At 33.0% G+C, this 16,594-nt stretch overlaps 1 non-coding gene across 1 annotated transcript; it reads right to left on the bottom strand.

The window, feature by feature from the left end:
- Nucleotides 1-303: 303 nt before the first annotated feature.
- Nucleotides 304-375, bottom strand: TRNAW-CCA (transfer RNA tryptophan (anticodon CCA)). Its single transcript has one exon. It is a non-coding gene; the product is annotated as a tRNA-Trp (tRNA).
- Nucleotides 376-16,594: the final 16,219 nt, after the last annotated feature.

Here is a 16,594-nt window from a genome sequence, read left to right as displayed (position 1 = left end):
AATGACAAGTGATGGTAGTGATCCAAAATTGATCCAGAAAAGCTAATTGCTTTTAAATGTATTGTTACATTACAGACATTTAGAGTTGGCCTTCAAGTAAAGTTTAATCTAAACTGGATATTTTTTGTATAATAATTATGAGAAGTGATAAGAATGTGAGAAGTTTAATGACTATGTGCTAGTGATATAGGTATCAGTTTGAGCTATAATCACATTATTGAAAGTAGACAACAATCATGGTATTTAGTTTCTTGTATAGAATTTTTTTGGCAGAATAGAGCATTTTATCTTCAAAATGATAACTGACCCCGACGTGATTTGAACATGCAACCTTCTGATCTGGAGTCAGACGCGCTACCGTTGCGCTATGAGGTCTCTTGTTAAAATCGTTTCAGTAGATTTTTCTGGTGGGTTATATTGTAAATAGATCATCTGCTTATACTAAACCTTGAATTAGGTAGTTGTCAAGCAAACAAGTCTATATCCTCGGTAATAAAACAAAAAGATATGTCTGGTGGTTTTTCCTTTAGTTTAGAATTTTTATGCATCACAGTATAGGTCATTTGAATGGAAAAAGTCATCCATAAAATCAAATTGGTACTAAATGTATTGTTAAAATAGACAAGTGATGGTAGTGATCCAAAATTGATCCAGAAAAGATCATTGCTTTTAAATGTATTGTTACATTACAGACATTTAGAGTTGGCCTTCAAGTAATGTATTCTCTAAACTGGATATTTTTTGCATAATTATTATGAGAACTGATAAGAATGTGAGTTTTTTAATGACTATGTGCTAGTGATATAGGTATCAGTTTGAGGTATAATCACATTATTGAAAGTAGATAACAATCTTGGTAATTAGTTTCTAGTATAGTATTTTTGGGCAGAAAAGAGCATTTTATCTTCAAAATGATAACTGACCCCGACGAGATTTGAACACACAACCTTCTTATCTTGAGTGAGATGCGCTACCGTTGCCTCTTATTAAAACTGATTCGGTAGATTCTCTGGTGGTTTATATTACAAATAGTTCATCTGCTTATACTAAACCTTGAATTAGGTAGTTGTCAAGCAAACAAGCCTACATCCTTGGTAACAAAACAAAAAGATATGTCTGGTGGTTTTTCCTTTAGTGTAGAATTTTTATGCCTCACAGTATAGGTCATTTGAATGGAAAAAGTCATCCATAAAATCAAATTGGTACTAAATGTATTGTTAAAATAGACAAGCGATGGTTTTGATCCAAAATTGATCCAGAAAAGCTAATTGCTTTTAAATGTATTGTTACATTACAGACATTTAGAGTTGGCCTTCAAGTAACGTATTCTCTAAACTGGATTTTTTTTGTATAATAATTATGAGAAATGATAAGAATGTAAGTTATTTAATGACTATGTGCTAGTGGTATAGGTATCAGTTTGAAGTATAATCACATTATTGAAAGTAGATAACAATCTTGGTAATTAGTTTCTAGTATAGCATTTTTGGGCAGAATAGAGCATTTTATCTTCAAAATGATAACTGACCCTGATGTGATTTGGACACGCAACCTTCTAAACTTGAGTCAGATGCGCTACCGTTGCCTCTTATTATAACTGATTCAGTAGATTGTCTGGTGGTTTATATTACAAAAAGTTCATCTGCTTATATTAAACCTTGAATTAGGTAGTTGTCAAGCAAACAAGCCTACATCCTTGGTAACAAAACAAAAAGATATGTTTTCTGGTTTTTCCTTCAGTGTAGAGTTTTTATGCATCATATTATAGGTCATGTGAATGGAAAAAGTCATCTTTAAAATATAATTGGTACTAAATTTATTTTTAAAAAAGACAAGTGACGGCAGTGATCCATAATTGATCCAGAAAAGCTAATTGCTTTTAAATGTATTGTTACATTACAGACATTTAGAGTTTGCCTTCCAGTAAAGTTTAATCTAAACTGGATGTTTTTAGTATTATAATTATGAGAAATGATAAGACGGTGAGATATTTAATGACCCTATGCTAGTGATAAAGGTATCAGTTTGAGCTATCATCACATTATTGAAAGTAGACAACAATCCTGGTATTTAGTTTCTTGCATGGTATTTTTTTGGCAGAAAAGAGCATTTTATTTTCAAAATGATAACTGACCCTGACGTGATTTGAACACGCAACCTTCTGATCTAGAGTCAGACGCGCTACCGTTGCGCCACGAGGTCTCTTGTTAAAATCAATTCAGTAGATTTTTCAGGTGGGTTATATTGTAAATAGATCATCTGCTTATACTAAACCTTGAATTAGGTAGTTGTCAAGCAAACAAGTCTATATCCTTGGTAACAAAATAAAAAGATATGTCTGGTGGTTTTTCCTTTAGTTTAGAATTTTTATGCATCACAGTATAGGTCATTTGAATGGAAAAAGTCATCCATAAAATCAAATTGGTACTAAATGTATTGTTAAAATAGACAAGTTGATTGTAGTGATCCAAAATTGATCCAGAAAAGATCATTGCTTTTAAATGTATTGTTACATTACAGACATTTAGAGTTGACCTTCAAGTTACGTATTCTCTAATCTGAATATTTTTTGCATAATAATTATGAGAACTGATAAGAATGTGAGATATTTAGTGACTATGTGCTAGTGATATAGGTATCAGTTTGAGCTATAATCACATTATTGAAAGTAGATAACAATCTTGGTAATTAGTTTCTAGTATAGCATTTTTGGGCAGAATAGAGCATTTTATCTTCAAAATGATAACTGACCCTGATGTGATTTGAACACACAACCTTCTAAACTTGAGTCAGATGCGCTACCGTTGCCTCTTATTAAAACTGATTCAGTAGATTTTCTGGTGGTTTATATTACAAAAAGTTCATCTGCTTATACTAAACCTTGAATCAGGTAGTTGTCAAGCAAACAAGCCTACATCCTTGGTAACAAAACAAAAAGATATGTTTTCTGATTTTTCCTTCAGTGTAGAGTTTTTATGCATCATAGTATAGGTCATGTGACTGGAAAAAGTCATCTTTAAAATATAATTGGTACTAAATGTATTTTTAAAAAATACAAGTGACGGCAGTGATCCATAATTGATACAGAAAAGCTAATTGCTTTTAAATTTATTGTTACATTACAGACATTTAGAGTTGGCCTTCAAGTAAAGTTTAATCTAAACTGGATATTTTTAGTATTATAATTATGAGAAATGATAAGAAGGTGAGATATTTAATGACTATATGCTAGTGATATAGGTATCAGTTTGAGCTATAATCACATTATTGAAAGTAGACAACAATCTTGGTATTTATTTTCTTGTATAGTATTTTTGGGCAGAAAAGAGCATTTTATCTTCAAAATGATAACTGACCCCGACGTGATTTGAACACGCAACCTTCTAATATTGAGTGAGATGCGCTACCGTTGCCTCTTATTATAACTGTTTTGGTAGATTCTCTGGTGATTTATATTACAAATAGTTCATCTGCTTATACAAAACCTTGAATTAGGTAGTTGTCAAGCAAACAAGCCTACATCCTTGGTAACAAAACAAAAAGATATGTCTGGTGGTTTTTCTTTTAGTGTAGAATTTTTATGCATCACAGTATAGGTCATTTGAATGGAAAAGTCATCCAAAAAATCAAATTGGTACTAAATGTATTGTTAAAAATGACAAGTGATGGTAGTGATCCAAAATTGATCCAGAAAAGCTAATTGCTTTTAAATGTATTGTTACATTACAGACATTTAGAGTTGGCCTTCAAGTAAAGTTTAATCTAAACTGGATATTTTTTGTATAATAATGAGAAGTGATAAGAATGTGAGAAGTTTAATGACTATGTGCTAGTGATATAGGTATCAGTTTGAGCTATAATCACATTATTGAAAGTAGATAACAATCTTGGTATTTAGTTTCTTGTATAGAATTTTTTTGGCAGAATAGAGCATTTTATCTTCAAAATGATAACTGACCCCTACAAGATTTGAACACGCAACCTTCTGACCTGGAGTCAGACGCGCTACCGTTGCGCCACGAGGTCTCTTGTTAAAATCAATTCAGTAGATTTTTCAGGTGGGTTATATTGTAAATAGATCATCTGCTTATACTAAACCTTGAATTAGGTAGTTGTCAAGCAAACAAGTCTATATCCTTGGTAACAAAACAAAAAGATATGTCTGGTGGTTTTTCCTTTAGTTTAGAATTTTTATGCATCACAGTATAGGTCATTTGAATGGAAAAAGTCATCCATAAAATCAAATTGGTACTAAATGTATTGTTAAAATAGACAAGTGATGGTAGTGATCCAAAATTGATCCAGAAAAGATCATTGCTTTTAAATGTATTGTTACATTACAGACATTTAGAGTTGACCTTCAAGTTACGTATTCTCTAATCTGAATATTTTTTGCATAATAATTATGAGAACTGATAAGAATGTGAGATATTTAGTGACTATGTGCTAGTGATATAGGTATCAGTTTGAGCTATAATCACATTATTGAAAGTAGATAACAATCTTGGTAATTAGTTTCTAGTATAGCATTTTTGGGCAGAATAGAGCATTTTATCTTCAAAATGATAACTGACCCTGATGTGATTTGAACACACAACCTTCTAAACTTGAGTCAGATGCGCTACCGTTGCCTCTTATTAAAACTGATTCAGTAGATTTTCTGGTGGTTTATATTACAAAAAGTTCATCTGCTTATACTAAACCTTGAATCAGGTAGTTGTCAAGCAAACAAGCCTACATCCTTGGTAACAAAACAAAAAGATATGTTTTCTGATTTTTCCTTCAGTGTAGAGTTTTTATGCATCATAGTATAGGTCATGTGACTGGAAAAAGTCATCTTTAAAATATAATTGGTACTAAATGTATTTTTAAAAAATACAAGTGACGGCAGTGATCCATAATTGATACAGAAAAGCTAATTGCTTTTAAATTTATTGTTACATTACAGACATTTAGAGTTGGCCTTCAAGTAAAGTTTAATCTAAACTGGATATTTTTAGTATTATAATTATGAGAAATGATAAGAAGGTGAGATATTTAATGACTATATGCTAGTGATATAGGTATCAGTTTGAGCTATAATCACATTATTGAAAGTAGACAACAATCTTGGTATTTATTTTCTTGTATAGTATTTTTGGGCAGAAAAGAGCATTTTATCTTCAAAATGATAACTGACCCCAACGTGATTTGAACACGCAACCTTCTAATATTGAGTGAGATGCGCTACCGTTGCCTCTTATTATAACTGTTTTGGTAGATTCTCTGGTGATTTATATTACAAATAGTTCATCTGCTTATACAAAACCTTGAATTAGGTAGTTGTCAAGCAAACAAGCCTACATCCTTGGTAACAAAACAAAAAGATATGTCTGGTGGTTTTTCTTTTAGTGTAGAATTTTTATGCATCACAGTATAGGTCATTTGAATGGAAAAGTCATCCAAAAAATCAAATTGGTACTAAATGTATTGTTAAAAATGACAAGTGATGGTAGTGATCCAAAATTGATCCAGAAAAGCTAATTGCTTTTAAATGTATTGTTACATTACAGACATTTAGAGTTGGCCTTCAAGTAATGTATTCTCTAAACTGGATATTTTTTGCATAATTATTATGAGAACTGATAAGAATGTGAGTTTTTTAATGACTATGTGCTAGTGATATAGGTATCAGTTTGAGGTATAATCACATTATTGAAAGTAGATAACAATCTTGGTAATTAGTTTCTAGTATAGTATTTTTGGGCAGAAAAGAGCATTTTATCTTCAAAATGATAACTGACCCCGACGAGATTTGAACACACAACCTTCTTATCTTGAGTGAGATGCGCTACCGTTGCCTCTTATTAAAACTGATTCGGTAGATTCTCTGGTGGTTTATATTACAAATAGTTCATCTGCTTATACTAAACCTTGAATTAGGTAGTTGTCAAGCAAACAAGCCTACATCCTTGGTAACAAAACAAAAAGATATGTCTGGTGGTTTTTCCTTTAGTGTAGAATTTTTATGCCTCACAGTATAGGTCATTTGAATGGAAAAAGTCATCCATAAAATCAAATTGGTACTAAATGTATTGTTAAAATAGACAAGCGATGGTTTTGATCCAAAATTGATCCAGAAAAGCTAATTGCTTTTAAATGTATTGTTACATTACAGACATTTAGAGTTGGCCTTCAAGTAACGTATTCTCTAAACTGGATTTTTTTTGTATAATAATTATGAGAAATGATAAGAATGTAAGTTATTTAATGACTATGTGCTAGTGGTATAGGTATCAGTTTGAAGTATAATCACATTATTGAAAGTAGATAACAATCTTGGTAATTAGTTTCTAGTATAGCATTTTTGGGCAGAATAGAGCATTTTATCTTCAAAATGATAACTGACCCTGATGTGATTTGGACACACAACCTTCTAAACTTGAGTCAGATGCGCTACCGTTGCCTCTTATTATAACTGATTCAGTAGATTGTCTGGTGGTTTATATTACAAAAAGTTCATCTGCTTATATTAAACCTTGAATTAGGTAGTTGTCAAGCAAACAAGCCTACATCCTTGGTAACAAAACAAAAAGATATGTTTTCTGGTTTTTCCTTCAGTGTAGAGTTTTTATGCATCATATTATAGGTCATGTGAATGGAAAAAGTCATCTTTAAAATATAATTGGTACTAAATTTATTTTTAAAAAAGACAAGTGACGGCAGTGATCCATAATTGATCCAGAAAAGCTAATTGCTTTTAAATGTATTGTTACATTACAGACATTTAGAGTTTGCCTTCCAGTAAAGTTTAATCTAAACTGGATGTTTTTAGTATTATAATTATGAGAAATGATAAGACGGTGAGATATTTAATGACCCTATGCTAGTGATAAAGGTATCAGTTTGAGCTATCATCACATTATTGAAAGTAGACAACAATCCTGGTATTTAGTTTCTTGCATGGTATTTTTTTGGCAGAAAAGAGCATTTTATTTTCAAAATGATAACTGACCCTGACGTGATTTGAACACGCAACCTTCTGATCTAGAGTCAGACGCGCTACCGTTGCGCCACGAGGTCTCTTGTTAAAATCAATTCAGTAGATTTTTCAGGTGGGTTATATTGTAAATAGATCATCTGCTTATACTAAACCTTGAATTAGGTAGTTGTCAAGCAAACAAGTCTATATCCTTGGTAACAAAACAAAAAGATATGTCTGGTGGTTTTTCCTTTAGTTTAGAATTTTTATGCATCACAGTATAGGTCATTTGAATGGAAAAAGTCATCCATAAAATCAAATTGGTACTAAATGTATTGTTAAAATAGACAAGTTGATTGTAGTGATCCAAAATTGATCCAGAAAAGATCATTGCTTTTAAATGTATTGTTACATTACAGACATTTAGAGTTGACCTTCAAGTTACGTATTCTCTAATCTGAATATTTTTTGCATAATAATTATGAGAACTGATAAGAATGTGAGATATTTAGTGACTATGTGCTAGTGATATAGGTATCAGTTTGAGCTATAATCACATTATTGAAAGTAGATAACAATCTTGGTAATTAGTTTCTAGTATAGCATTTTTGGGCAGAATAGAGCATTTTATCTTCAAAATGATAACTGACCCTGATGTGATTTGAACACACAACCTTCTAAACTTGAGTCAGATGCGCTACCGTTGCCTCTTATTAAAACTGATTCAGTAGATTTTCTGGTGGTTTATATTACAAAAAGTTCATCTGCTTATACTAAACCTTGAATCAGGTAGTTGTCAAGCAAACAAGCCTACATCCTTGGTAACAAAACAAAAAGATATGTTTTCTGATTTTTCCTTCAGTGTAGAGTTTTTATGCATCATAGTATAGGTCATGTGACTGGAAAAAGTCATCTTTAAAATATAATTGGTACTAAATGTATTTTTAAAAAATACAAGTGACGGCAGTGATCCATAATTGATACAGAAAAGCTAATTGCTTTTAAATTTATTGTTACATTACAGACATTTAGAGTTGGCCTTCAAGTAAAGTTTAATCTAAACTGGATATTTTTAGTATTATAATTATGAGAAATGATAAGAAGGTGAGATATTTAATGACTATATGCTAGTGATATAGGTATCAGTTTGAGCTATAATCACATTATTGAAAGTAGACAACAATCTTGGTATTTATTTTCTTGTATAGTATTTTTGGGCAGAAAAGAGCATTTTATCTTCAAAATGATAACTGACCCCGACGTGATTTGAACACGCAACCTTCTAATATTGAGTGAGATGCGCTACCGTTGCCTCTTATTATAACTGTTTTGGTAGATTCTCTGGTGATTTATATTACAAATAGTTCATCTGCTTATACAAAACCTTGAATTAGGTAGTTGTCAAGCAAACAAGCCTACATCCTTGGTAACAAAACAAAAAGATATGTCTGGTGGTTTTTCTTTTAGTGTAGAATTTTTATGCATCACAGTATAGGTCATTTGAATGGAAAAGTCATCCAAAAAATCAAATTGGTACTAAATGTATTGTTAAAAATGACAAGTGATGGTAGTGATCCAAAATTGATCCAGAAAAGCTAATTGCTTTTAAATGTATTGTTACATTACAGACATTTAGAGTTGGCCTTCAAGTAAAGTTTAATCTAAACTGGATATTTTTTGTATAATAATGAGAAGTGATAAGAATGTGAGAAGTTTAATGACTATGTGCTAGTGATATAGGTATCAGTTTGAGCTATAATCACATTATTGAAAGTAGATAACAATCTTGGTATTTAGTTTCTTGTATAGAATTTTTTTGGCAGAATAGAGCATTTTATCTTCAAAATGATAACTGACCCCTACAAGATTTGAACACGCAACCTTCTGACCTGGAGCCAGACGCGCTACCGTTGCGCCACGAGGTCTCTTTTTAAAACTGATTCAGTAGATTTTTCTGGTGGGTTATATTGCAAATAGATAATCTGCTTATACTAAACCTTGAATTAGGTAGTTTTCAAGCAAACAAGTCTATATCCTTGGTAACAAAACAAAAAGATATGTCTGGTGGTTTTTCCTTTAGTTTAGAATTTTTATGCATCACAGTATAGGTCATTTGAATGGAAAAAGTCATCCATAAAATCAAATTGGTACTAAATGTATTGTTAAAATAGACAAGTGATGGTAGTGATCCAAAATTGATCCAGAAAAGATCATTGCTTTTAAATGTATTGTTACATTACAGACATTTAGAGTTGGCCTTCAAGTAATGTATTCTCTAAACTGGATATTTTTTGCATAATAATTATGAGAACTGATAAGAATGTGAGTTATTTAATGACTATGTGCTAGTGATATAGGTATCAGTTTGAGGTATAATCACATTATTGAAAGTAGATAACAATCTTGGTAATTAGTTTCTAGTATAGTATTTTTGGGCAGAAAAGAGCATTTTATCTTCAAAATGATAACTGACCCCGACGAGATTTGAACACGCAACCTTCTTATCTTGAGTGAGATGCGCTACCGTTGCCTCTTATTAAAACTGATTCAGTAGATTCTCTGGTGGTTTATATTACAAATAGTTCATCTGCTTATACTAAACCTTGAATGAGGTAGTTGTCAAGCAAACAAGCCTACATCCTTGGTAACAAAACAAAAAGATATGTTTTCTGATTTTTCCTTCAGTGTAGAGTTTTTATGCATCATAGCATAGGTCATGTGACTGGAAAAAGTCATCTTTAAAATATAATTGGTACTAAATGTATTTTTAAAAAATACAAGTGACGGCAGTGATCCATAATTGATACAGAAAAGCTAATTGCTTTTAAATTTATTGTTACATTACAGACATTTAGAGTTGGCCTTCAAGTAAAGTTTAATCTAAACTGGATATTTTTAGTATTATAATTATGAGAAATGATAAGAAGGTGAGATATTTAATGACTATATGCTAGTGATATAGGTATCAGTTTGAGCTATAATCACATTATTGAAAGTAGACAACAATCTTGGTATTTATTTTCTTGTATAGTATTTTTGGGCAAAAAGAGCATTTTATCTTCAAAATGATAACTGACCCCGACGTGATTTGAACACGCAACCTTCTAATATTGAGTGAGATGCGCTACCGTTGCCTCTTATTATAACTGTTTTGGTAGATTCTCTGGTGGTTTATATTACAAATAGTTCATCTGCTTATACAAAACCTTGAATTAGGTAGTTGTCAAGCAAACAAGCCTACATCCTTGGTAACAAAACAAAAAGATATGTCTGGTGGTTTTTCTTTTAGTGTAGAATTTTTATGCATCACAGTATAGGTCATTTGAATGGAAAAGTCATCCAAAAAATCAAATTGGTACTAAATGTATTGTTAAAAATGACAAGTGATGGTAGTGATCCAAAATTGATCCAGAAAAGCTAATTGCTTTTAAATGTATTGTTACATTACAGACATTTAGAGTTGGCCTTCAAGTAAAGTTTAATCTAAACTGGATATTTTTTGTATAATAATGAGAAGTGATAAGAATGTGAGAAGTTTAATGACTATGTGCTAGTGATATAGGTATCAGTTTGAGCTATAATCACATTATTGAAAGTAGATAACAATCTTGGTATTTAGTTTCTTGTATAGAATTTTTTTGGCAGAATAGAGCATTTTATCTTCAAAATGATAACTGACCCCGACATGATTTGAACACGCAACCTTCTGACCTGGAGTCAGACGCGCTACTGTTGCACCACGAGGTCTCTTGTTAAAACCGATTCAGTAGATTTTTCTGGTGGGTTATATTGCAAACAGATAATCTGCTTATACTAAACCTTGAATTAGGTAGTTGTCATGCAAACAAGTCTATATCCTTGGTAACAAAACAAAAAGATATGTCTGGTGGTTTTTCCTTTAGTTTAGAATTTTTATGCATCACAGTATAGGTCATTTGAATGGAAAAAGTCATCCATAAAATCAAATTGGTACTAAATGTATTGTTAAAATAGACAAGTGATGGTAGTGATCCAAAATTGATCCAGAAAAGATCATTGCTTTTAAATGTATTGTTACATTACAGACATTTAGAGTTGGCCTTCAAGTAATGTATTCTCTAAACTGGATATTTTTTGCATAATAATTATGAGAACTGATAAGAATGTGAGTTATTTAATGACTATGTGCTAGTGATATAGGTATCAGTTTGAGGTATAATCACATTATTGAAAGTAGATAACAATCTTGGTAATTAGTTTCTAGTATAGTATTTTTGGGCAGAAAAGAGCATTTTATCTTCAAAATGATAACTGACCCCGACGAGATTTGAACACGCAACCTTCTTATCTTGAGTGAGATGCGCTACCGTTGCCTCTTATTAAAACTGATTCAGTAGATTCTCTGGTGGTTTATATTACAAATAGTTCATCTGCTTATACTAAACCTTGAATTAGGTAGTTGTCAAGCAAACAAGCCTAGATCCTTGGTAACAAAACAAAAAGATATGTCTGGTGGTTTTTCCTTTAGTGTAGAATTTTTATGCCTCACAGTATAGGTCATTTGAATGGAAAAAGTCATCCATAAAATCAAATTGGTACTAAATGTATTGTTAAAATAGACAAGTGATGGTAGTGATCCAAAATTGATCCAGAAAAGCTAATTGCTTTTAAATGTATTGTTACATTACAGACATTTAGAGTTGGCCTTCAAGTAACGTATTCTCTAAACAGGATTTTTTTTGTATAATTATTATGAGAAATGATAAGAATGTAAGTTATTTAATGACTATGTGCTAGTGATATAGGTATCAGTTTGAGGTATAATCACATTATTGAAAGTAGATAACAATCTTGGTAATTAGTTTCTAGTATAGCATTTTTGGGCAGAATAGAGCATTTTATCTTCAAAATGATAACTGACCCTGATGTGATTTGAACACACAACCTTCTAAACTTGAGTCAGATGCGCTACCGTTGCCTCTTATTAAAACTGATTCAGTAGATTTTCTGGTGGTTTATATTACAAAAAGTTCATCTGCTTATACTAAACCTTGAATTATGTAGTTGTCAAGCAAACAAGCCTACATCCTTGGTAACAAAACAAAAAGATATGTTTTCTGGTTTTTCCTTCAGTGTAGAGTTTTTATGCATCATAGTATAGGTCATGTGAATGGAAAAAGTCATCTTTAAAATGTAATTGGTACTAAATGTATTTTTAAAAAAGACAAGTGACGGCAGTTATCCATAATTGATCCAGAAAAGCTAATTGCTTTTAAATGTATTGTTACATTACAGACATTTAGAGTTGGCCTTCAAGTAAAGTTTAATCTAAACTGGATATTTTTAGTATTATAATTATGAGAAATGATAAGACGGTGAGATATTTAATGACCCTATGCTAGTGATAAAGGTATCAGTTTGAGCTATAATCACATTATTGAAAGAAGACAACAATCTTGGTATTTAGTTTCTTGTATAGTATTTTTGGGCAGAAAAGAGCATTTTATCTTCAAAATGATAACTGACCCCGACGTGATTTGAACACGCAACCTTCTAATATTGAGTGAGATGCGCTACTGTTGCCTCTTATTATAACTGTTTTGGTAGATTCTCTGGTGGTTTATATTACAAATAGTTCATCTGCTTATACAAAACCTTGAATTAGGTAGTTGTCAAGCAAACAAGCCTACATCCTTGGTAACAAAACAAAAAGATATGTCTGGTGGTTTTTCTTTTAGTGTAGAATTTTTATGCATCACAGTATAGGTCATTTGAATGGAAAAAGTCATCCAAAAAATCAAATTGGTACTAAATGTATTGTTAAAAATGACAAGTGATGGTAGTGATCCAAAATTGATCCAGAAAAGCTAATTGCTTTTAAATGTATTGTTACATTACAGACATTTAGAGTTGGCCTTCAAGTAAAGTTTAATCTAAACTGGATATTTTTTGTATAATAATGAGAAGTGATAAGAATGTGAGAAGTTTAATGACTATGTGCTAGTGATATAGGTATCAGTTTGAGCTATAATCACATTATTGAAAGTAGATAAAAATCTTGGTATTTAGTTTCTTGTATAGTATTTTTTTGGCAGAATAGAGCATTTTATCTTCAAAATGACAACTGACCCCGACATGACTTGAACACACAACCTTCTGATCTGGAGTTAGACGTGCTACCGTTGCGCCACGAGGTCTCTTATTAAAACATATACAGTAGATTTTTCTGGTGGTTTATTTTGCAAATAGATCATCTGCTTGTACTAAACATTGAATTAGGTAGTTGTCAAGCAAACAAGCCTGCATCCTTGGTAACGAAACAAAAAGATATGTCTGGTGGTTCTTCCTTCAGTGTAGAATTTTTATGCATCACAGTATAGGTCATTTGAATGGAAAAAGACATCCAAAAAATCAAATTGGTACTAAATGTATTGTTAATATTGACAAGTGATGGTAGTGATCCAAAATTTATCCAGAAAAGCTAATTGCTTTTAAATGTATTGTTACATTACAGACATTTAGAGTTGGCCTTCAAGTAAAGTTTAATCTAAACTGGATATTTTGAGTATAATTATTATGAGAACTGATAAGAATGTGAGATATTTAGTGACTATGTGCTAGTGATATAGGTATCAGTTTGAGGTATAATCACATTATTGAAAATAGATAACAATCTTGGTAATTAGTTTCTAGTATAGTATTTTTGGGCAGAATAGAGCATTTTATCTTCAAAATGATAACTGACCCCAACATGATTTGAACACGCAACCTTCTAATCTTGAGTCCGACGCGCTACCGTTGCCTCTTATTAAAACTGATTCGGTAGATTTTCTGGTGGTTTATATTACAAATAGTAATTGTAGTTGTCAAGCAAACAAGCCTACATCCTTGGTAGCAAAACAAAAAGATATGTCTGGTGGTTTCTCCTTCAGTGTAGAGTTTTTATGCATCACAGTATAGGTCATGTGAATGGAAAAAGTCATCCATAAAATCAAATTGGTACTAAATGTTTTGTTTAAAAAGACAAGTGATGGTAGTGATCCAAAATTGATCCAGAAAAGTATTAAAAAGATGCTCTATGGGACTTCCGGGGGCGGAGCATTGTGCATGGCCGCTTTTTACAACAGCTCCTCCACTTAGGCTAGGATCAGCGTCCATCAGACCCATAAAAGGCTTGATGACCTAATTCTTAGTGACCTATTAAATTCCTCAGGACTTTATGCTTCTGTACAACCCTCATAAGTGGATGGAGCATCTAATATTCCCTGGATTTTAGTCTTCTGTGTAAGGCTTTCATGATCGCCATGCTTATTGGCGTGACTTCTGGGTTTCAATTCACAGTTAGAGAAGCCTGAGAAATAATTACCTCTCAGATCGACCCCTTTTACTAACCCTTACCTCCCCGATTGGCTTACCTAGAATACCTGTATTTTGTGGCTGAATATTAACCTGACTAAGTGTCCGGAGACACCACGTGATGTAGTGGATTTGACGGAGACCTGGTGGCATCAATGCACACATACCTGTGTAGAGGATTTGAATCTCTATACTCCAGCTTGATTGGTGACCCAATGCCTTCTAAAGCTTCTTCTGTCCAGTGGCTGGACTTCACAGCTCCTGAGTGTATTTCCCTCCTGGCGGTGTACTCGCGGTGGATGGCGGTGGTGAAGCTGCGGCAGCTGGTGAGCTCTACCAGGATACAGACTGAGTCCTGCTGTCCAGTGATGCTGCTGCCAAGAGCAGATATCTTCAAGGTGGTCCTGTGGCTCCTGAGTGCATTCCCTTCCGGACAAGGTGCTCGCGGCAGATGGCGGTGGTTACGCTGCAGCTTCTGGTGGGTCCTGACGCTGCTAATGTACAGCCTATGTCCTTTTGTCTGGTAACACTGTTGCTGAGAGTACGCATTCTTCAGAGGGTCCTGACGATGCTCATATCTATCCTGGTGACTGCTTTGTTGTTAGTTGCTCCACTTTACAAAGACAGGGCATTTTGGATCCTTTCTCCTAACAATGTTGCTGGACTTGCAAGAAAGGATAATTTTCCTATATAGGAGGTACTGTACCTATAGAAAGTGGTGGAGAGCAATTGTTTCCAGTGACTGAAATTCTGACTGGGAATACTGCAAAAGGGTCTATTGAGTCTCCTGGTTCAACTTATATTATCCTTAAAAGAACACTCTCCCCATAATCTGATATTCAGGCTTTGCTGATCTAAGTCTTCCTATTTTTACTCTATTTGCTCCTTTATGCTCAATCCCCCTTTTTTGCTTTTTACCTCTTATAATTTTATACCAATTTTGTTTGTGTTATTATATATACAATGCACTTTGATACTGTTTATTATTAGTGCTTCATTTTTCTATATACAGTACCAGTCAAAGTTTGGACACACCTTCTCATTCAATGGTTTTTGTTTATTTCAATTATTTTCAACATAGTAGATTAATACTGAAGACATCAAAACTATAAAAGAACACATATGGAATTATCTTGACAAATCAAAATATGTTTTATATTTTAGATTCCTCAAAGTAGCCCCCTTTTGCTTTGATGACAGCTTTGCACACTCTTGGCATTCTCTCAATCAGCTTCATGAGGTAGTCTCCTGGAATGGTTTTCCAACAGTCTTGAAGGAGTTCCCAGAGGTGCTGAGCACTTGTTGGCTGCTTTTCCTTCACTCTGTGGTCCAACTCATCCCAAACCAGCTCACTTGGGTTTAGGTTGGGTGATGGAGGCCAGGTCATCTGACGCAGCGCTCCATCACTTTCCTTCTTGGTCAAGTAGCCCTTACATAGCCTGTATTTACTTATCTGTTTCTGTGTATTATGGGATTACTGGTTTCTCAAAGTTGTCCTCTTTTATGTTGGAATGAGATTCCAGTGATTCACATAAATTGTTCAAATGATGTTGCTATTTTTAGACAACATTATTTGCTTCTAACTAAAACTTACCAATTATTGCACTTCTATTTCTCCTTTTCTCTTTCCCCTTTTTTAAATATTTCCAATTTGTCTGTGGTCATTGTCCCTTTCCTCGCTGCAGCTGCGAGTGTATGTATGCTATGCTTGTCCTGCTTGCTGGGACGGGATGGGCTTGCATTTAATTGGATATCTTTCAAGCTTTCCATTTCTATAATTGGAGTCGGATGACAACCCAGTCTAGATACACAAGAGTAGTTGCTCAGGAGGCTTCCCTTCTATCAAATTTCTATCATGGAATGTGGCAGGTTTGAACTATGCAATCAAAAGACGTAAGGTGTTGTCATACACTAAACAATATACAAAAGACATAGGTTTATTACATGAAACACATTGGATAAGAGGGCCACAAGCTACACTTAAAGGTGCCTGGATCCAGGAGTGTGTTTTTGCTTCTTTTGACAAAAAAAGATGTGGAGTAGCCATACTATTCAGCAAACCTTCAATATACAATTGATAAGGTGGTGGCATATAAGGAGGGCCGGTTTCTTCTGATTTGTCTAACAGTTCAGGGTGAGAGACTTAGTATTCTTAACCTTTATGCACTTAATACCCCAAATTTGGCTTTCTCTAAGAAAATCTCTAATTTACTAATGAAAAACGATACTACAAATTTAATAATAGGAGGTGACTTTAATTGTCTCCATAACCCTTCTTTGGATCATTCGGCTAGTATT

Source organism: Taudactylus pleione, unplaced genomic scaffold (assembly GCF_031769625.1).
Source record: "Taudactylus pleione unplaced genomic scaffold, aTauple2 ptg000393l, whole genome shotgun sequence".
Taxonomy (NCBI): Eukaryota; Metazoa; Chordata; class Amphibia; order Anura; family Myobatrachidae; genus Taudactylus; species Taudactylus pleione.
This window is presented reverse-complemented; position numbering and strand designations above follow the sequence as displayed.